Here is a 22,172-nt window from a genome sequence, read left to right as displayed (position 1 = left end):
CTGACAATGCGGAAGGAATGCCAAGGAGAGCGCGGTACGGCCCCAACATTGCAGCCTCACTGGGCTCCTCATTGGAACCCAATTCAGCCCAATGCTCTTTCTTAGTCTGCGACCTAGGGCTAGGCTTAGGGTTACGCCTAGGGTTAGGCTTCAGAAAAGCACAAAGCCCACAGCTCCAGGGACACTGACAATGCGGAAGGAATGCCAAGGAGAGCGCGGTACGGCCCCAACATTGCAGCCTCAGTGGCTTCCTCATTGGAACCCAACTCAGCCCAATGCTCTTTCTTGGGCTGCGCCTAGGGCTAGGGTTAAGGTTACGCCTAGGGTTAGGCTTCAGAAAAGCACAAAGCCCACAGCTCCAGGGACACTGACAAGGCGGAAGGAATGCCAAGGAGAGCGCGGTACTGCCCACACATTGCAGCCTCAGTGGCTTCCTCATTGGAACCCAACTCAGCCCAATGCTCTTTCTTGGACTGCGCCTAGGGCTAGGGTTAGGGTTACGCCTAGGGTTAGGCTTCAGAAAAGCACAAAGCCCACAGCTCCAGGGACACTGACAAGGCGAAAGGCATGCCAAGGAGAGCGCGGTACTGCCCACACATTGCAGCCTCAGTGGCTTCCTCATTGGAACCCAACTCAGCCCAATGCTCTTTCTTGGGCTGCGACCTAGGGCTAGGGTTAGGGTTACACCTAGGGTTAGGCTTCAGAAAAGCACAAAGCCCACAGCTCCAGGGACACTGACCATGCGGAAGGAATGCCAAGGAGAGCGCGGTACTGCCCCAACATTGCAGCCTCAGTGGCTTCCTCATTAGAACCCAATTCAGCCCAATGCTCTTTCTTAGGCTGCGACCTAGGGCTAGGGTTAGGGTTACGCCTAGGGTTAGGCTTCAGAAAAGCACAAAGCCCACAGCTCCAGGGACACTGACAATGCGGAAGGAATGCCAAGGAGAGCGCGGTACGGCCCCAACATTGCAGCCTCAGTGGCTTCCTCATTGGAACCCAACTCAGCCCAATGCTCTTTCTTAGGCTGCGACCTAGGGCTAGGCTTAGGGTTACGCCTAGGGTTAGGCTTCAGAAAAGCACAAAGCCCACAGCTCCAGGGACACTGACAATGCGGAAGGAATGCCAAGGAGAGCGCGGTACGGCCCCAACATTGCAGCCTCACTGGCTTCCTCATGAGAACCCAATTCAGCCCAATGCTCTTTCTTAGGCTGCGACCTAGGGCTAGGGGGTTAGGGTTTCGCCTAGGGTTAGGCTTCAGAAAAGCACAAAGCCCACAGCTCCAGGGACACTGACAATGCGGAAGGAATGCCAAGGAGAGCGCGGTACGGCCCCAACATTGCAGCCTCAGTGGCTTCCTCATTGGAACCCAACTCAGCCCAATGCTCTTTCTTAGGCTGAGACCTAGGGCTAGGGTTAGGGTTACGCCTAGGGTTAGGCTTCAGAAAAGCACAAAGCCCACAGCTCCAGGGACACTGACAATGCGGAAGGAATGCCAAGGAGAGCGCGGTACGGCCCCAACATTGCAGCCTCACTGGCTTCCTCATTGGAACCCAACTCAGCCCAATGCTCTTTCTTAGGCTGAGACCTAGGGCTAGGGTTAGGGTTACGCCTAGGGTTAGGCTTCAGAAAAGCACAAAGCCCACAGCTCCAGGGACACTGACAATGCAGAAGGAATGCCAAGGAGAGCGCGGTACGGCCCCAACATTGCAGCCTCAGTGGCTTCCTCATTGGAACCCAACTCAGCCCAATGCTCTTTCTTAGGCTGCGACCTAGGGCTAGGGTTAGGGTTACGCCTAGGGTTAGGCTTCAGAAAAGCACAAAGCCCACAGCTCCAGGGACACTGACAATGCGGAAGGAATGCCAAGGAGAGCGCGGTACGGCCCCAACATTGCAGCCTCAGTGGCTTCCTCATTGGAACCCAACTCAGCCCAATGCTCTTTCTTGGGCTGCGCCTAGGCCTAGGGTTAGGGTTACGCCTAGGGTTAGGCTTCAGAAAAGCACAAAGCCCACAGCTCCAGGGACACTGACAAGGCGGAAGGAATGCCAAGGAGAGCGCGGTACAGCCCCAACATTGCAGCCTCAGTGGCTTCCTCATTGGAACCCAACTCAGCCCAATGCTCTTTCTTAGGCTGCGACCTAGGGCTAGGCTTAGGGTTACGCCTAGGGTTAGGCTTCAGAAAAGCACAAAGCCCACAGCTCCAGGGACACTGACAATGCGGAAGGAATGCCAAGGAGAGCGCGGTACGGCCCCAACATTGCAGCCTCAGTGGCTTCCTCATTGGAACCCAACACAGCCCAATGCTCTTTCTTAGCCTGCGACCTAGGGCTAGGCTTAGGGTTACGCCTAGGGTTAGGCTTCAGAAAAGCACAAAGCCCACAGCTCCAGGGACACTGACAAGGCGGAAGGAATGCCAAGGAGAGCGCGGTACTGCCCACACATTGCAGCCTCAGTGGCTTCCTCATTGGAACCCAATTCAGACCAATGCTCTTTCTCGGACTGCGCCTAGGGCTAGGGTTAGGGTTACGCCTAGGGTTAGGCTTCAGAAAAGCACAAAGCCCACAGCTCCAGGGACACTGACAAGGCGAAAGGCATGCCAAGGAGAGCGCGGTACGGCCCCAACATTGCAGCTTCAGTGGCTTCCTCATTGGAACCCAACTCAGCCCAATGCTCTTTCTTGGGCTGCGACCTAGGGCTAGGGTTAGGGTTACGCCTAGGGTTAGGCTTCAGAAAAGCACAAAGCCCACAGCTCCAGGGACACTGACAATGCGGAAGGAATGCCAAGGAGAGCGCGGTACTGCCCCAACATTGAAGCCTCACTGGCTTCCTCATTAGAACCCAATTCAGCCCAATGCTCTTTCTTAGGCTGCGACCTAGGGCTAGGGTTAGGGTTACGCCTAGGGTTAGGCTTCAGAAAAGCACAAAGCCCACACCTCCAGGGACACTGACAATGCGGAAGGAATGCCAAGGAGAGCGCGGTACGGCCCCAACATTGCAGCCTCACTGGGCTCCTCATTGGAACCCAATTCAGCCCAATGCTCTTTCTTAGGCTGCGACCTAGGGCTAGGGTTAGGGTTACGCCTAGGGTTAGGCTTCAGAAAAGCACAAAGCCCACAGCTCCAGGGACACTGACAATGCGGAAGGAATGCCAAGGAGAGCGCGGTACTGCCCCAACATTGCAGCCTCAGTGGCTTCCTCATTGGAACCCAACTCAGCCCAATGCTCTTTCTTAGGCTGCGACCTAGGGCTAGGGGGTTAGGGTTTCGCCTAGGGTTAGGCTTCAGAAAAGCACAAAGCCCACAGCTCCAGGGACACTGACAATGCGGAAGGAATGCCAAGGAGAGCGCGGTACGGCCCCAACATTGCAGCCTCACTGGCTTCCTCACTGGAACCCAATTCAGCCCAATGCTCTTTCTTAGCCTGAGACCTAGGGCTAGGGTTAGGGTTATGCCTAGGGTTAGGCTTCAGAAAAGCACAAAGCCCACAGCTCCAGGGACACTGACAATGCGGAAGGAATGCCAAGGAGAGCGCGGTACTGCCCACACATTGCAGCCTCAGTGGCTTCCTCATTGGAACCCAACTCAGCCCAATGCTCTTTCTTGGGCTGCAACCTAGGGCTAGGGTTAGGGTTACGCCTAGGGTTAGGCTTCAGAAAAGCACAAAGCCCACAGCTCCAGGGACACTGACAATGCGGAAGGAATGCCAAGGAGAGCGCGGTACGGCCCCAACATTGCAGCCTCAGTGGCTTCCTCATTGGAACCCAATTCAGCCCAATGCTCTTTCTTAGGCTGCGACCTAGGGCTAGGGTTAGGGTTACGCCTAGGGTTAGGCTTCAGAAAAGCACAAAGCCCACAGCTCCAGGGACACTGACAATGCGGAAGGAATGCCATGGAGAGCGCGGTACTGCCCCAACATTGCAGCCTCAGTGGCTTCCTCATTGGAACCCAACTCAGCCCAATGCTCTTTCTTAGGCTGAGACCTAGGGCTAGGGTTAGGGTTACGCCTAGGGTTAGGCTTCAGAAAAGCACAAAGCCCACAGCTCCAGGGACACTGACAATGCGGAAGGAATGCCAAGGAGAGCACGGTACTGCCCCAACATTGCAGCCTCACTGGCTTCCTCATTAGAACCCAACTCAGCCCAATGCTCTTTCTTAGGCTGAGACCTAGGGCTAGGGTTAGGGTTAGGGTTAGGCCTAGGGTTAGGCTTCAGAAAAGCACAAAGCCCACAGCTCCAGGGACACTGACAATGCGGAAGGAATGCCAAGGAGAGCGCGGTACGGCCCCAACATTGCAGCCTCAGTGGCTTCCTCATTGGAACCCAACTCAGCCCAATGCTCTTTCTTGGGCTGCGACCTAGGGCTAGGGTTAGGGTTACGCCTAGGGTTAGGCTTCAGAAAAGCACAAAGCCCACAGCTCCAGGGACACTGACAATGCGGAAGGAATGCCATGGAAAGCGCGGTACGGCCCCAACATTGCAGCCTCACTGGCTTCCTCATTGGAACCCAACTCAGCCCAATGCTCTTTCTTAGGCTGCGACCTAGGGCTAGGGTTAGGGTTACGCCTAGGGTTAGGCTTCAGAAAAGCACAAAGCCCACAGCTCCAGGGACACTGACAATGCGGAAGGAATGCCAAGGAGAGCGCGGTACTGCCCCAACATTGCAGCCTCACTGGCTTCCGCATTAGAACCCAATTCAGCCCAATGCTCTTTCTTAGGCTGCGACCTAGGGCTAGGGTTAGGGTTACGCCTAGGGTTAGGCTTCAGAAAAGCACAAAGCCCACAGCTCCAGGGACACTGACAATGCGGAAGGAATGCCAAGGAGAGCGCGGTACGGCCCCAACATTGCAGCCTCAGTGGCTTCCTCATTGGAACCCAACTCAGCCCAATGCTCTTTCTTAGGCTGCGACCTAGGGCTAGGGTTAGGGTTACGCCTAGGGTTAGGCTTCAGAAAAGCACAAAGCCCACAGCTCCAGGGACACTGACAATGCGGAAGGAATTCCAAGGAGAGCGCGATACGGCCCCAACATTGCAGCCTCACTGGCTTCCTCACTGGAACCCAATTCAGCCCAATGCTCTTTCTTAGGCTGCGACCTAGGGCTAGGGTTAGGGTTACGCCTAGGGTTCGGCTTCAGAAAAGCACAAAGCCCACAGCTCCAGGGACACTGACAATGCGGAAGGAATGCCAAGGAGAGCGCGGTACTGCCCCAACATTGCAGCCTCAGTGGCTTCCTCATTGGAACCCAACTCAGCCCAATGCTCTTTCTTGGGCTGCGACCTAGGGCTAGGGTTAGGGTTACGCCTAGGGTTAGGCTTCAGAAAAGCACAAAGCCCACAGCTCCAGGGACACTGACAATGCGGAAGGAATGCCAAGGAGAGCGCGGTACTGCCCCAACATTGCAGCCTCAGTGGCTTCCTCATTAGAACCCAACTCAGCCCAATGCTCTTTCTTAGGCTGCGACCTAGGGCTAGGCTTAGGGTTACGCCTAGGGTTAGGCTTCAGAAAAGCACAAAGCCCACAGCTCCAGGGACACTGACAATGCGGAAGGAATGCCAAGGAGAGCGCGGTACGGCCCCAACATTGCAGCCTCACTGGCTTCCTCACTGGAACCCAATTCAGCCCAATGCTCTTTCTTAGCCTGAGACCTAGGGCTAGGGTTAGGGTTACGCCTAGGGTTAGGCTTCAGAAAAGCACAAAGCCCACAGCTCCAGGGACACTGACAATGCGGAAGGAATGCCAAGGAGAGCGCGGTACGGCCCCAACATTGCAGCCTCACTGGCTTCCTCATTGGAACCCAACTCAGCCCAATGCTCTTTCTTGGGCTGCGCCTAGGGCTAGGGTTAAGGTTACGCCTAGGGTTAGGCTTCAGAAAAGCACAAAGCCCACAGCTCCAGGGACACTGACAAGGCGGAAGGAATGCCAAGGAGAGCGCGGTACTGCCCACACATTGCAGCCTCAGTGGCTTCCTCATTAGAACCCAATTCAGCCCAATGCTCTTTCTCGGACTGCGCCTAGGGCTAGGGTTAGGGTTACGCCTAGGGTTAGGCTTCAGAAAAGCACAAAGCCCACAGCTCCAGGGACACTGACAAGGCGAAAGGCATGCCAAGGAGAGCGCGGTACTGCCCACACATTGCAGCCTCAGTGGCTTCCTCACTGGAACCCAACTCAGCCCAATGCTCTTTCTTGGGCTGCGACCTAGGGCTAGGGTTAGGGTTACGCCTAGGGTTAGGCTTCAGAAAAGCACAAAGCCCACAGCTCCAGGGACACTGACAATGCGGAAGGAATGCCAAGGAGAGCGCGGTACTGCCCCAACATTGAAGCCTCAGTGGCTTCCTCATTAGAACCCAATTCAGCCCAATGCTCTTTCTTAGCCTGAGACCTAGGGCTAGGGTTAGGGTTACGCCTAGGGTTAGGCTTCAGAAAAGCACAAAGCCCACAGCTCCAGGGACACTGACAATGCAGAAGGAATGCCAAGGAGAGCGTGGTACGGCCCCAACATTGCAGCCTCACTGGCTTCCTCATTGGAACCCAACTCAGCCCAATGCTCTTTCTTAGGCTGCGACCTAGGGCTAGGGTTAGGGTTACGCCTAGGGTTCGGCTTCAGAAAAGCACAAAGCCCACAGCTCCAGGGACACTGACAATGCGGAAGGAATGCCAAGGAGAGCGCGGTACGGCCCCAACATTGCAGCCTCAAAGGCTTCCTCATTGGAACCCAACTCAGCCCAATGCTCTTTCTTAGGCTGAGACCTAGGGCTAGGGTTAGGGTTACGCCTAGGGTTAGGCTTCAGAAAAGCACAAAGCCCACAGCTCCAGGGACACTGACAATGCGGAAGGAATGCCAAGGAGAGCGCGGTACGGCCCCAACATTGCAGCCTCAGTGGCTTCCTCATTGGACCCAACTCAGCCCAATGCTCTTTCTTAGCCTGAGACCTAGGGCTAGGGTTAGGGTTACGCCTAGGGTTAGTCTTCAGAAAAGCACAAAGCCCACAGCTCCAGGGACACTGACAATGCGGAAGGAATGCCAAGGAGAGCGCGGTACTGCCCCAACATTGCAGCCTCAGTGGCTTCCTCATTGGAACCCAACTCAGCCCAATGCTCTTTCTTGGGCTGCGACCTAGGGCTAGGGTTAGGGTTACACCTAGGGTTAGGCTTCAGAAAAGCACAAAGCCCACAGCTCCAGGGACACTGACAATGCGGAAGGAATGCCAAGGAGAGCGCGGTACTGCCCCAACATTGCAGCCTCAGTGGCTTCCTCATTAGAACCCAATTCAGCCCAATGCTCTTTCTTAGGCTGCGACCTAGGGCTAGGGTTAGGGTTACGCCTAGGGTTAGGCTTCAGAAAAGCACAAAGCCCACAGCTCCAGGGACACTGACAATGCGGAAGGAATGCCAAGGAGAGCGCGGTACGGCCCCAACATTGCAGCCTCAGTGGCTTCCTCATTGGAACCCAACTCAGCCCAATGCTCTTTCTTAGGCTGCGACCTAGGGCTAGGCTTAGGGTTACGCCTAGGGTTAGGCTTCAGAAAAGCACAAAGCCCACAGCTCCAGGGACACTGACAATGCGGAAGGAATGCCAAGGAGAGCGCGGTACGGCCCCAACATTGCAGCCTCACTGGCTTCCTCATGAGAACCCAATTCAGCCCAATGCTCTTTCTTAGGCTGCGACCTAGGGCTAGGGGGTTAGGGTTTCGCCTAGGGTTAGGCTTCAGAAAAGCACAAAGCCCACAGCTCCAGGGACACTGACCATGCGGAAGGAATGCCAAGGAGAGCGCGGTACGGCCCCAACATTGCAGCCTCAGTGGCTTCCTCATTGGAACCCAACTCAGCCCAATGCTCTTTCTTAGGCTGAGACCTAGGGCTAGGGTTAGGGTTACGCCTAGGGTTAGGCTTCAGAAAAGCACAAAGCCCACAGCTCCAGGGACACTGACAATGCGGAAGGAATGCCAAGGAGAGCGCGGTACGGCCCCAACATTGCAGCCTCACTGGCTTCCTCATTGGAACCCAACTCAGCCCAATGCTCTTTCTTAGGCTGAGACCTAGGGCTAGGGTTAGGGTTACGCCTAGGGTTAGGCTTCAGAAAAGCACAAAGCCCACAGCTCCAGGGACACTGACAATGCAGAAGGAATGCCAAGGAGAGCGCGGTACGGCCCCAACATTGCAGCCTCAGTGGCTTCCTCATTGGAACCCAACTCAGCCCAATGCTCTTTCTTAGGCTGCGACCTAGGGCTAGGGTTAGGGTTACGCCTAGGGTTAGGCTTCAGAAAAGCACAAAGCCCACAGCTCCAGGGACACTGACAATGCGGAAGGAATGCCAAGGAGAGCGCGGTACGGCCCCAACATTGCAGCCTCAGTGGCTTCCTCATTGGAACCCAACTCAGCCCAATGCTCTTTCTCGGGCTGCGCCTAGGCCTAGGGTTAGGGTTACGCCTAGGGTTAGGCTTCAGAAAAGCACAAAGCCCACAGCTCCAGGGACACTGACAAGGCGGAAGGAATGCCAAGGAGAGCGCGGTACAGCCCCAACATTGCAGCCTCAGTGGCTTCCTCATTGGAACCCAACTCAGCCCAATGCTCTTTCTTAGGCTGCGACCTAGGGCTAGGCTTAGGGTTACGCCTAGGGTTAGGCTTCAGAAAAGCACAAAGCCCACAGCTCCAGGGACACTGACAATGCGGAAGGAATGCCAAGGAGAGCGCGGTACGGCCCCAACATTGCAGCCTCAGTGGCTTCCTCATTGGAACCCAACACAGCCCAATGCTCTTTCTTAGCCTGCGACCTAGGGCTAGGCTTAGGGTTACGCCTAGGGTTAGGCTTCAGAAAAGCACAAAGCCCACAGCTCCAGGGACACTGACAAGGCGGAAGGAATGCCAAAGAGAGCGCGGTACTGCCCACACATTGCAGCCTCAGTGGCTTCCTCATTGGAACCCAATTCAGACCAATGCTCTTTCTCGGACTGCGCCTAGGGCTAGGGTTAGGGTTACGCCTAGGGTTAGGCTTCAGAAAAGCACAAAGCCCACAGCTCCAGGGACACTGACAAGGCGGAAGGAATGCCAAGGAGAGCGCGGTACTGCCCACACATTGCAGCCTCAGTGGCTTCCTCATTGGAACCCAATTCAGACCAATGCTCTTTCTCGGACTGCGCCTAGGGCTAGGGTTAGGGTTACGCCTAGGGTTAGGCTTCAGAAAAGCACAAAGCCCACAGCTCCAGGGACACTGACAAGGCGAAAGGCATGCCAAGGAGAGCGCGGTACGGCCCCAACATTGCAGCTTCAGTGGCTTCCTCATTGGAACCCAACTCAGCCCAATGCTCTTTCTTGGGCTGCGACCTAGGGCTAGGGTTAGGGTTACGCCTAGGGTTAGGCTTCAGAAAAGCACAAAGCCCACAGCTCCAGGGACACTGACAATGCGGAAGGAATGCCAAGGAGAGCGCGGTACTGCCCCAACATTGAAGCCTCACTGGCTTCCTCATTAGAACCCAATTCAGCCCAATGCTCTTTCTTAGGCTGCGACCTAGGGCTAGGGTTAGGGTTACGCCTAGGGTTAGGCTTCAGAAAAGCACAAAGCCCACAGCTCCAGGGACACTGACAATGCGGAAGGAATGCCAAGGAGAGCGCGGTACGGCCCCAACATTGCAGCCTCACTGGCTTCCTCATTGGAACCCAACTCAGCCCAATGCTCTTTCTTAGGCTGAGACCTAGGGCTAGGGTTAGGGTTACGCCTAGGGTTAGGCTTCAGAAAAGCACAAAGCCCACAGCTCCAGGGACACTGACAATGCAGAAGGAATGCCAAGGAGAGCGCGGTACGGCCCCAACATTGCAGCCTCAGTGGCTTCCTCATTGGAACCCAACTCAGCCCAATGCTCTTTCTTAGGCTGCGACCTAGGGCTAGGGTTAGGGTTACGCCTAGGGTTAGGCTTCAGAAAAGCACAAAGCCCACAGCTCCAGGGACACTGACAATGCGGAAGGAATGCCAAGGAGAGCGCGGTACGGCCCCAACATTGCAGCCTCAGTGGCTTCCTCATTGGAACCCAACTCAGCCCAATGCTCTTTCTCGGGCTGCGCCTAGGCCTAGGGTTAGGGTTACGCCTAGGGTTAGGCTTCAGAAAAGCACAAAGCCCACAGCTCCAGGGACACTGACAAGGCGGAAGGAATGCCAAGGAGAGCGCGGTACAGCCCCAACATTGCAGCCTCAGTGGCTTCCTCATTGGAACCCAACTCAGCCCAATGCTCTTTCTTAGGCTGCGACCTAGGGCTAGGCTTAGGGTTACGCCTAGGGTTAGGCTTCAGAAAAGCACAAAGCCCACAGCTCCAGGGACACTGACAATGCGGAAGGAATGCCAAGGAGAGCGCGGTACGGCCCCAACATTGCAGCCTCAGTGGCTTCCTCATTGGAACCCAACACAGCCCAATGCTCTTTCTTAGCCTGCGACCTAGGGCTAGGCTTAGGGTTACGCCTAGGGTTAGGCTTCAGAAAAGCACAAAGCCCACAGCTCCAGGGACACTGACAAGGCGGAAGGAATGCCAAAGAGAGCGCGGTACTGCCCACACATTGCAGCCTCAGTGGCTTCCTCATTGGAACCCAATTCAGACCAATGCTCTTTCTCGGACTGCGCCTAGGGCTAGGGTTAGGGTTACGCCTAGGGTTAGGCTTCAGAAAAGCACAAAGCCCACAGCTCCAGGGACACTGACAAGGCGGAAGGAATGCCAAGGAGAGCGCGGTACTGCCCACACATTGCAGCCTCAGTGGCTTCCTCATTGGAACCCAATTCAGACCAATGCTCTTTCTCGGACTGCGCCTAGGGCTAGGGTTAGGGTTACGCCTAGGGTTAGGCTTCAGAAAAGCACAAAGCCCACAGCTCCAGGGACACTGACAAGGCGAAAGGCATGCCAAGGAGAGCGCGGTACGGCCCCAACATTGCAGCTTCAGTGGCTTCCTCATTGGAACCCAACTCAGCCCAATGCTCTTTCTTGGGCTGCGACCTAGGGCTAGGGTTAGGGTTACGCCTAGGGTTAGGCTTCAGAAAAGCACAAAGCCCACAGCTCCAGGGACACTGACAATGCGGAAGGAATGCCAAGGAGAGCGCGGTACTGCCCCAACATTGAAGCCTCACTGGCTTCCTCATTAGAACCCAATTCAGCCCAATGCTCTTTCTTAGGCTGCGACCTAGGGCTAGGGTTAGGGTTACGCCTAGGGTTAGGCTTCAGAAAAGCACAAAGCCCACACCTCCAGGGACACTGACAATGCGGAAGGAATGCCAAGGAGAGCGCGGTACGGCCCCAACATTGCAGCCTCACTGGGCTCCTCATTGGAACCCAATTCAGCCCAATGCTCTTTCTTAGGCTGCGACCTAGGGCTAGGGTTAGGGTTACGCCTAGGGTTAGGCTTCAGAAAAGCACAAAGCCCACAGCTCCAGGGACACTGACAATGCGGAAGGAATGCCAAGGAGAGCGCGGTACTGCCCCAACATTGCAGCCTCAGTGGCTTCCTCATTGGAACCCAACTCAGCCCAATGCTCTTTCTTAGGCTGCGACCTAGGGCTAGGGGGTTAGGGTTTCGCCTAGGGTTAGGCTTCAGAAAAGCACAAAGCCCACAGCTCCAGGGACACTGACAATGCGGAAGGAATGCCAAGGAGAGCGCGGTACGGCCCCAACATTGCAGCCTCACTGGCTTCCTCACTGGAACCCAATTCAGCCCAATGCTCTTTCTTAGCCTGAGACCTAGGGCTAGGGTTAGGGTTACGCCTAGGGTTAGGCTTCAGAAAAGCACAAAGCCCACAGCTCCAGGGACACTGACAATGCGGAAGGAATGCCAAGGAGAGCGCGGTACTGCCCACACATTGCAGCCTCAGTGGCTTCCTCATTGGAACCCAACTCAGCCCAATGCTCTTTCTTGGGCTGCAACCTAGGGCTAGGGTTAGGGTTACGCCTAGGGTTAGGCTTCAGAAAAGCACAAAGCCCACAGCTCCAGGGACACTGACAATGCGGAAGGAATGCCAAGGAGAGCGCGGTACGGCCCCAACATTGCAGCCTCAGTGGCTTCCTCATTGGAACCCAATTCAGCCCAATGCTCTTTCTTAGGCTGCGACCTAGGGCTAGGGTTAGGGTTACGCCTAGGGTTAGGCTTCAGAAAAGCACAAAGCCCACAGCTCCAGGGACACTGACAATGCGGAAGGAATGCCATGGAGAGCGCGGTACTGCCCCAACATTGCAGCCTCAGTGGCTTCCTCATTGGAACCCAACTCAGCCCAATGCTCTTTCTTAGGCTGAGACCTAGGGCTAGGGTTAGGGTTACGCCTAGGGTTAGGCTTCAGAAAAGCACAAAGCCCACAGCTCCAGGGACACTGACAATGCGGAAGGAATGCCAAGGAGAGCACGGTACTGCCCCAACATTGCAGCCTCACTGGCTTCCTCATTAGAACCCAACTCAGCCCAATGCTCTTTCTTAGGCTGAGACCTAGGGCTAGGGTTAGGGTTAGGGTTAGGCCTAGGGTTAGGCTTCAGAAAAGCACAAAGCCCACAGCTCCAGGGACACTGACAATGCGGAAGGAATGCCAAGGAGAGCGCGGTACGGCCCCAACATTGCAGCCTCAGTGGCTTCCTCATTGGAACCCAACTCAGCCCAATGCTCTTTCTTGGGCTGCGACCTAGGGCTAGGGTTAGGGTTACGCCTAGGGTTAGGCTTCAGAAAAGCACAAAGCCCACAGCTCCAGGGACACTGACAATGCGGAAGGAATGCCATGGAAAGCGCGGTACGGCCCCAACATTGCAGCCTCAGTGGCTTCCTCATTGGAACCCAACTCAGCCCAATGCTCTTTCTTAGGCTGCGACCTAGGGCTAGGGTTAGGGTTACGCCTAGGGTTAGGCTTCAGAAAAGCACAAAGCCCACAGCTCCAGGGACACTGACAATGCGGAAGGAATGCCAAGGAGAGCGCGGTACGGCCCCAACATTGCAGCCTCAGTGGCTTCCTCATTGGAACCCAACTCAGCCCAATGCTCTTTCTTAGCCTGAGACCTAGGGCTAGGGTTAGGGTTACGCCTAGGGTTAGGCTTCAGAAAAGCACAAAGCCCACAGCTCCAGGGACACTGACAATGCGGAAGGAATGCCAAGGAGAGCGCGGTACTGCCCCAACATTGCAGCCTCACTGGCTTCCGCATTAGAACCCAATTCAGCCCAATGCTCTTTCTTAGGCTGCGACCTAGGGCTAGGGTTAGGGTTACGCCTAGGGTTAGGCTTCAGAAAAGCACAAAGCCCACAGCTCCAGGGACACTGACAATGCGGAAGGAATGCCAAGGAGAGCGCGGTACGGCCCCAACATTGCAGCCTCAGTGGCTTCCTCATTGGAACCCAACTCAGCCCAATGCTCTTTCTTAGGCTGCGACCTAGGGCTAGGGTTAGGGTTACGCCTAGGGTTAGGCTTCAGAAAAGCACAAAGCCCACAGCTCCAGGGACACTGACAATGCGGAAGGAATTCCAAGGAGAGCGCGATACGGCCCCAACATTGCAGCCTCACTGGCTTCCTCACTGGAACCCAATTCAGCCCAATGCTCTTTCTTAGCCTGAGACCTAGGGCTAGGGTTAGGGTTACGCCTAGGGTTCAGCTTCAGAAAAGCACAAAGCCCACAGCTCCAGGGACACTGACAATGCGGAAGGAATGCCAAGGAGAGCGCGGTACTGCCCCAACATTGCAGCCTCAGTGGCTTCCTCATTGGAACCCAACTCAGCCCAATGCTCTTTCTTGGGCTGCGACCTAGGGCTAGGGTTAGGGTTACGCCTAGGGTTAGGCTTCAGAAAAGCACAAAGCCCACAGCTCCAGGGACACTGACAATGCGGAAGGAATGCCAAGGAGAGCGCGGTACTGCCCCAACATTGCAGCCTCAGTGGCTTCCTCATTAGAACCCAACTCAGCCCAATGCTCTTTCTTAGGCTGCGACCTAGGGCTAGGCTTAGGGTTACGCCTAGGGTTAGGCTTCAGAAAAGCACAAAGCCCACAGCTCCAGGGACACTGACAATGCGGAAGGAATGCCAAGGAGAGCGCGGTACGGCCCCAACATTGCAGCCTCACTGGCTTCCTCACTGGAACCCAATTCAGCCCAATGCTCTTTCTTAGCCTGAGACCTAGGGCTAGGGTTAGGGTTACGCCTAGGGTTAGGCTTCAGAAAAGCACAAAGCCCACAGCTCCAGGGACACTGACAATGCGGAAGGAATGCCAAGGAGAGCGCGGTACGGCCCCAACATTGCAGCCTCAGTGGCTTCCTCATTGGAACCCAACTCAGCCCAATGCTCTTTCTCGGGCTGCGCCTAGGCCTAGGGTTAGGGTTACGCCTAGGGTTAGGCTTCAGAAAAGCACAAAGCCCACAGCTCCAGGGACACTGACAAGGCGGAAGGAATGCCAAGGAGAGCGCGGTACAGCCCCAACATTGCAGCCTCAGTGGCTTCCTCATTGGAACCCAACTCAGCCCAATGCTCTTTCTTAGGCTGCGACCTAGGGCTAGGCTTAGGGTTACGCCTAGGGTTAGGCTTCAGAAAAGCACAAAGCCCACAGCTCCAGGGACACTGACAATGCGGAAGGAATGCCAAGGAGAGCGCGGTACGGCCCCAACATTGCAGCCTCAGTGGCTTCCTCATTGGAACCCAACACAGCCCAATGCTCTTTCTTAGCCTGCGACCTAGGGCTAGGCTTAGGGTTACGCCTAGGGTTAGGCTTCAGAAAAGCACAAAGCCCACAGCTCCAGGGACACTGACAAGGCGGAAGGAATGCCAAGGAGAGCGCGGTACTGCCCACACATTGCAGCCTCAGTGGCTTCCTCATTGGAACCCAATTCAGACCAATGCTCTTTCTCGGACTGCGCCTAGGGCTAGGGTTAGGGTTACGCCTAGGGTTAGGCTTCAGAAAAGCACAAAGCCCACAGCTCCAGGGACACTGACAAGGCGAAAGGCATGCCAAGGAGAGCGCGGTACGGCCCCAACATTGCAGCTTCAGTGGCTTCCTCATTGGAACCCAACTCAGCCCAATGCTCTTTCTTGGGCTGCGACCTAGGGCTAGGGTTAGGGTTACGCCTAGGGTTAGGCTTCAGAAAAGCACAAAGCCCACAGCTCCAGGGACACTGACAATGCGGAAGGAATGCCAAGGAGAGCGCGGTACTGCCCCAACATTGAAGCCTCACTGGCTTCCTCATTAGAACCCAATTCAGCCCAATGCTCTTTCTTAGGCTGCGACCTAGGGCTAGGGTTAGGGTTACGCCTAGGGTTAGGCTTCAGAAAAGCACAAAGCCCACACCTCCAGGGACACTGACAATGCGGAAGGAATGCCAAGGAGAGCGCGGTACGGCCCCAACATTGCAGCCTCACTGGGCTCCTCATTGGAACCCAATTCAGCCCAATGCTCTTTCTTAGGCTGCGACCTAGGGCTAGGGTTAGGGTTACGCCTAGGGTTAGGCTTCAGAAAAGCACAAAGCCCACAGCTCCAGGGACACTGACAATGCGGAAGGAATGCCAAGGAGAGCGCGGTACTGCCCCAACATTGCAGCCTCAGTGGCTTCCTCATTGGAACCCAACTCAGCCCAATGCTCTTTCTTAGGCTGCGACCTAGGGCTAGGGGGTTAGGGTTTCGCCTAGGGTTAGGCTTCAGAAAAGCACAAAGCCCACAGCTCCAGGGACACTGACAATGCGGAAGGAATGCCAAGGAGAGCGCGGTACGGCCCCAACATTGCAGCCTCACTGGCTTCCTCACTGGAACCCAATTCAGCCCAATGCTCTTTCTTAGCCTGAGACCTAGGGCTAGGGTTAGGGTTACGCCTAGGGTTAGGCTTCAGAAAAGCACAAAGCCCACAGCTCCAGGGACACTGACAATGCGGAAGGAATGCCAAGGAGAGCGCGGTACTGCCCACACATTGCAGCCTCAGTGGCTTCCTCATTGGAACCCAACTCAGCCCAATGCTCTTTCTTGGGCTGCAACCTAGGGCTAGGGTTAGGGTTACGCCTAGGGTTAGGCTTCAGAAAAGCACAAAGCCCACAGCTCCAGGGACACTGACAATGCGGAAGGAATGCCAAGGAGAGCGCGGTACGGCCCCAACATTGCAGCCTCAGTGGCTTCCTCATTGGAACCCAATTCAGCCCAATGCTCTTTCTTAGGCTGCGACCTAGGGCTAGGGTTAGGGTTACGCCTAGGGTTAGGCTTCAGAAAAGCACAAAGCCCACAGCTCCAGGGACACTGACAATGCGGAAGGAATGCCATGGAGAGCGCGGTACTGCCCCAACATTGCAGCCTCAGTGGCTTCCTCATTGGAACCCAACTCAGCCCAATGCTCTTTCTTAGGCTGAGACCTAGGGCTAGGGTTAGGGTTACGCCTAGGGTTAGGCTTCAGAAAAGCACAAAGCCCACAGCTCCAGGGACACTGACAATGCGGAAGGAATGCCAAGGAGAGCACGGTACTGCCCCAACATTGCAGCCTCACTGGCTTCCTCATTAGAACCCAACTCAGCCCAATGCTCTTTCTTAGGCTGAGACCTAGGGCTAGGGTTAGGGTTAGGGTTAGGCCTAGGGTTAGGCTTCAGAAAAGCACAAAGCCCACAGCTCCAGGGACACTGACAATGCGGAAGGAATGCCAAGGAGAGCGCGGTACGGCCCCAACATTGCAGCCTCAGTGGCTTCCTCATTGGAACCCAACTCAGCCCAATGCTCTTTCTTGGGCTGCGACCTAGGGCTAGGGTTAGGGTTACGCCTAGGGTTAGGCTTCAGAAAAGCACAAAGCCCACAGCTCCAGGGACACTGACAATGCGGAAGGAATGCCATGGAAAGCGCGGTACGGCCCCAACATTGCAGCCTCAGTGGCTTCCTCATTGGAACCCAACTCAGCCCAATGCTCTTTCTTAGGCTGCGACCTAGGGCTAGGGTTAGGGTTACGCCTAGGGTTAGGCTTCAGAAAAGCACAAAGCCCACAGCTCCAGGGACACTGACAATGCGGAAGGAATGCCAAGGAGAGCGCGGTACGGCCCCAACATTGCAGCCTCAGTGGCTTCCTCATTGGAACCCAACTCAGCCCAATGCTCTTTCTTAGCCTGAGACCTAGGGCTAGGGTTAGGGTTACGCCTAGGGTTAGGCTTCAGAAAAGCACAAAGCCCACAGCTCCAGGGACACTGACAATGCGGAAGGAATGCCAAGGAGAGCGCGGTACTGCCCCAACATTGCAGCCTCACTGGCTTCCGCATTAGAACCCAATTCAGCCCAATGCTCTTTCTTAGGCTGCGACCTAGGGCTAGGGTTAGGGTTACGCCTAGGGTTAGGCTTCAGAAAAGCACAAAGCCCACAGCTCCAGGGACACTGACAATGCGGAAGGAATGCCAAGGAGAGCGCGGTACGGCCCCAACATTGCAGCCTCAGTGGCTTCCTCATTGGAACCCAACTCAGCCCAATGCTCTTTCTTAGGCTGCGACCTAGGGCTAGGGTTAGGGTTACGCCTAGGGTTAGGCTTCAGAAAAGCACAAAGCCCACAGCTCCAGGGACACTGACAATGCGGAAGGAATTCCAAGGAGAGCGCGATACGGCCCCAACATTGCAGCCTCACTGGCTTCCTCACTGGAACCCAATTCAGCCCAATGCTCTTTCTTAGCCTGAGACCTAGGGCTAGGGTTAGGGTTACGCCTAGGGTTCGGCTTCAGAAAAGCACAAAGCCCACAGCTCCAGGGACACTGACAATGCGGAAGGAATGCCAAGGAGAGCGCGGTACGGCCCCAACATTGCAGCCTCACTGGCTTCCTCATTGGAACCCAACTCAGCCCAATGCTCTTTCTTGGGCTGCGCCTAGGGCTAGGGTTAAGGTTACGCCTAGGGTTAGGCTTCAGAAAAGCACAAAGCCCACAGCTCCAGGGACACTGACAAGGCGGAAGGAATGCCAAGGAGAGCGCGGTACTGCCCACACATTGCAGCCTCAGTGGCTTCCTCATTGGAACCCAATTCAGCCCAATGCTCTTTCTCGGACTGCGCCTAGGGCTAGGGTTAGGGTTACGCCTAGGGTTAGGCTTCAGAAAAGCACAAAGCCCACAGCTCCAGGGACACTGACAAGGCGAAAGGCATGCCAAGGAGAGCGCGGTACTGCCCACACATTGCAGCCTCAGTGGCTTCCTCATTGGAACCCAACTCAGCCCAATGCTCTTTCTTGGGCTGCGACCTAGGGCTAGGGTTAGGGTTACGCCTAGGGTTAGGCTTCAGAAAAGCACAAAGCCCACAGCTCCAGGGACACTGACAATGCGGAAGGAATGCCAAGGAGAGCGCGGTACTGCCCCAACATTGAAGCCTCAGTGGCTTCCTCATTAGAACCCAATTCAGCCCAATGCTCTTTCTTAGCCTGAGACCTAGGGCTAGGGTTAGGGTTACGCCTAGGGTTAGGCTTCAGAAAAGCACAAAGCCCACAGCTCCAGGGACACTGACAATGCAGAAGGAATGCCAAGGAGAGCGTGGTACGGCCCCAACATTGCAGCCTCACTGGCTTCCTCATTGGAACCCAACTCAGCCCAATGCTCTTTCTTAGGCTGCGACCTAGGGCTAGGGTTAGGGTTACGCCTAGGGTTAGGCTTCAGAAAAGCACAAAGCCCACAGCTCCAGGGACACTGACAATGCGGAAGGAATGCCAAGGAGAGCGCGGTACGGCCCCAACATTGCAGCCTCAAAGGCTTCCTCATTGGAACCCAACTCAGCCCAATGCTCTTTCTTAGGCTGAGACCTAGGGCTAGGGTTAGGGTTACGCCTAGGGTTAGGCTTCAGAAAAGCACAAAGCCCACAGCTCCAGGGACACTGACAATGCGGAAGGAATGCCAAGGAGAGCGCGGTACGGCCCCAACATTGCAGCCTCAGTGGCTTCCTCATTGGACCCAACTCAGCCCAATGCTCTTTCTTAGCCTGAGACCTAGGGCTAGGGTTAGGGTTACGCCTAGGGTTAGTCTTCAGAAAAGCACAAAGCCCACAGCTCCAGGGACACTGACAATGCGGAAGGAATGCCAAGGAGAGCGCGGTACTGCCCCAACATTGCAGCCTCAGTGGCTTCCTCATTGGAACCCAACTCAGCCCAATGCTCTTTCTTGGGCTGCGACCTAGGGCTAGGGTTAGGGTTACGCCTAGGGTTAGGCTTCAGAAAAGCACAAAGCCCACAGCTCCAGGGACACTGACAATGCGGAAGGAATGCCAAGGAGAGCGCGGTACGGCCCCAACATTGCAGCCTCAGTGGCTTCCTCATTGGAACCCAATTCAGCGGAACCCAATTCAGCCCAATGCTCTTTCTCGGACTGCGCCTAGGGCTAGGGTTAGGGTTACGCCTAGGGTTAGGCTTCAGAAAAGCACAAAGCCCACAGCTCCAGGGACACTGACAATGCGGAAGGAATGCCAAGGAGAGCGCGGTACTGCCCACACATTGCAGCCTCAGTGGCTTCCTCATTGGAACCCAATTCAGCCCAATGCTCTTTCTTAGGCTGAGACCTAGGGCTAGGGTTAGGGTTACGCCTAGGGTTAGGCTTCAGAAAAGCACAAAGCCCACAGCTCCAGGGACACTGACAAGGCGAAAGGCATGCCAAGGAGAGCGCGGTACTGCCCACACATTGCAGCCTCAGTGGCTTCCTCATTGGAACCCAACTCAGCCCAATGCTCTTTCTTGGGCTGCGACCTAGGGCTAGGGTTAGGGTTACGCCTAGGGTTAGGCTTCAGAAAAGCACAAAGCCCACAGCTCCAGGGACACTGACAATGCGGAAGGAATGCCAAGGAGAGCGCGGTACTGCCCCAACATTGCAGCCTCAGTGGCTTCCTCATTAGAACCCAATTCAGCCCAATGCTCTTTCTTAGCCTGAGACCTAGGGCTAGGGTTAGGGTTACGCCTAGGGTTAGGCTTCAGAAAAGCACAAAGCCCACAGCTCCAGGGACACTGACAATGCGGAAGGAATGCCAAGGAGAGCGCGGTACAGCCCCAACATTGCAGCCTCACTGGCTTCCTCATTGGAACCCAACTCAGCCCAATGCTCTTTCTTAGGCTGCGACCTAGGGCTAGGGTTAGGGTTACGCCTAGGGTTAGGCTTCAGAAAAGCACAAAGCCCACAGCTCCAGGGACACTGACAATGCGGAAGGAATGCCAAGGAGAGAGCGGTACGGCCCCAACATTGCAGCCTCACTGGGCTCCTCATTGGAACCCAATTCAGCCCAATGCTCTTTCTTAGGCTGCGACCTAGGGCTAGGGTTAGGGTTACGCCTAGGGTTAGGCTTCAGAAAAGCACAAAGCCCACAGCTCCAGGGACACTGACAATGCGGAAGGAATGCCATGGAGAGCGCGGTACGGCCCCAACATTGCAGCCTCAGTGGCTTCCTCATTGGAACCCAACTCAGCCCAATGCTCTTTCTTAGGCTGCGACCTAGGGCTAGGGGGTTAGGGTTTCGCCTAGGGTTAGGCTTCAGAAAAGCACAAAGCCCACAGCTCCAGGGACACTGACAATGCGGAAGGAATGCCAAGGAGAGCGCGGTACGGCCCCAACATTGCAGCCTCACTGGCTTCCTCACTGGAACCCAATTCAGCCCAATGCTCTTTCTTAGCCTGAGACCTAGGGCTAGGGTTAGGGTTACGCCTAGGGTTAGGCTTCAGAAAAGCACAAAGCCCACAGCTCCAGGGACACTGACAATGCGGAAGGAATGCAAAGGAGAGCGCGGTACGGCCCCAACATTGCAGCCTCACTGGGCTCCTCATTGGAACCCAATTCAGCCCAATGCTCTTTCTTAGTCTGCGACCTAGGGCTAGGGTTAGGGTTACGCCTAGGGTTAGGCTTCAGAAAAGCACAAAGCCCACAGCTCCAGGGACACTGACAATGCGGAAGGAATGCCAAGGAGAGCGCGGTACGGCCCCAACATTGCAGCCTCACTGGCTTCCTCATTGGAACCCAACTCAGCCCAATGCTCTTTCCTGGGCTGCGACCTAGGGCTAGGGTTAGGGTTACGCCTAGGGTTAGGCTTCAGAAAAGCACAAAGCCCACAGCTCCAGGGACACTGACAATGCGGAAGGAATGCCAAGGAGAGCGCGGTACGGCCCCAACATTGCAGCCTCAGTGGCTTCCTCATTGGAACCCAACTCAGCCCAATGCTCTTTCCTGGGCTGCGACCTAGGGCTAGGGTTAGGGTTAGGGTTAGGCCTAGGGTTAGGCTTCAGAAAAGCACAAAGCCCACAGCTCCAGGGACACTGACAAGGCGGAAGGAATGCCAAGGAGGGCACGGTACTGCCCCAACATTGCAGCCTCAGTGGCTTCCTCATTGGAACCCAACTCAGCCCAATGCTCTTTCTTGGGCTGAGCCGAGGGCTAGGGTTAGGGTTACGCCTAGGGTTAGGCTTCAGAAAAGCACAAAGCCCACAGCTCCAGGGACACTGACAATGCGGAAGGAATGCCAAGGAGAGCGCGGTACGGCCCCAACATTGCAGCCTCACTGGCTTCCTCATTGGAACCCAACTCAGCCCAATGCTCTTTCTTAGCCTGAGACCTAGGGCTAGGGTTAGGGTTACGCCTAGGGTTAGGCTTCAGAAAAGCACAAAGCCCACAGCTCCAGGGACACTGACAATGCGGAAGGAATGCCAAGGAGAGCGCGGTACGGCCCCAACATTGCAGCCTCAAAGGCTTCCTCATTGGAACCCAACTCAGCCCAATGCTCTTTCTTAGGCTGAGACCTAGGGCTAGGGTTAGGCTTCAGAAAAGCACAAAGCCCACAGCTCCAGGGACACTGACAATGCGGAAGGAATGCCAAGGAGAGCGCGGTACGGCCCCAACATTGCAGCCTCACTGGGCTCCTCATTGGAACCCAATTCAGCCCAATGCTCTTTCTTAGGCTGCGACCTAGGGCTAGGGTTAGGGTTACGCCTAGGGTTAGGCTTCAGAAAAGCACAAAGCCCACAGCTCCAGGGACACTGACAATGCGGAAGGAATGCCAAGGAGAGCGCGGTACGGCCCCAACATTGCAGCCTCACTGGCTTCCTCACTGGAACCCAATTCAGCCCAATGCTCTTTCTTAGGCTGAGACCTAGGGCTAGGGTTAGGGTTACGCCTAGGGTTAGGCTTCAGAAAAGCACAAAGCCCACAGCTCCAGGGACACTGACAATGCGGAAGGAATGCCAAGGAGAGCGCGGTACGGCCCCAACATTGCAGCCTCAGTGGCTTCCTCATTGGAACC

This window comes from Corvus hawaiiensis, chromosome 2 (genome assembly GCF_020740725.1).
Source record: "Corvus hawaiiensis isolate bCorHaw1 chromosome 2, bCorHaw1.pri.cur, whole genome shotgun sequence".
In the NCBI taxonomy this organism is placed as follows: domain Eukaryota; kingdom Metazoa; phylum Chordata; class Aves; order Passeriformes; family Corvidae; genus Corvus; species Corvus hawaiiensis.
The sequence above is the reverse complement of the archived record's forward strand: the minus strand, read 5'-3'. Positions refer to the sequence as shown.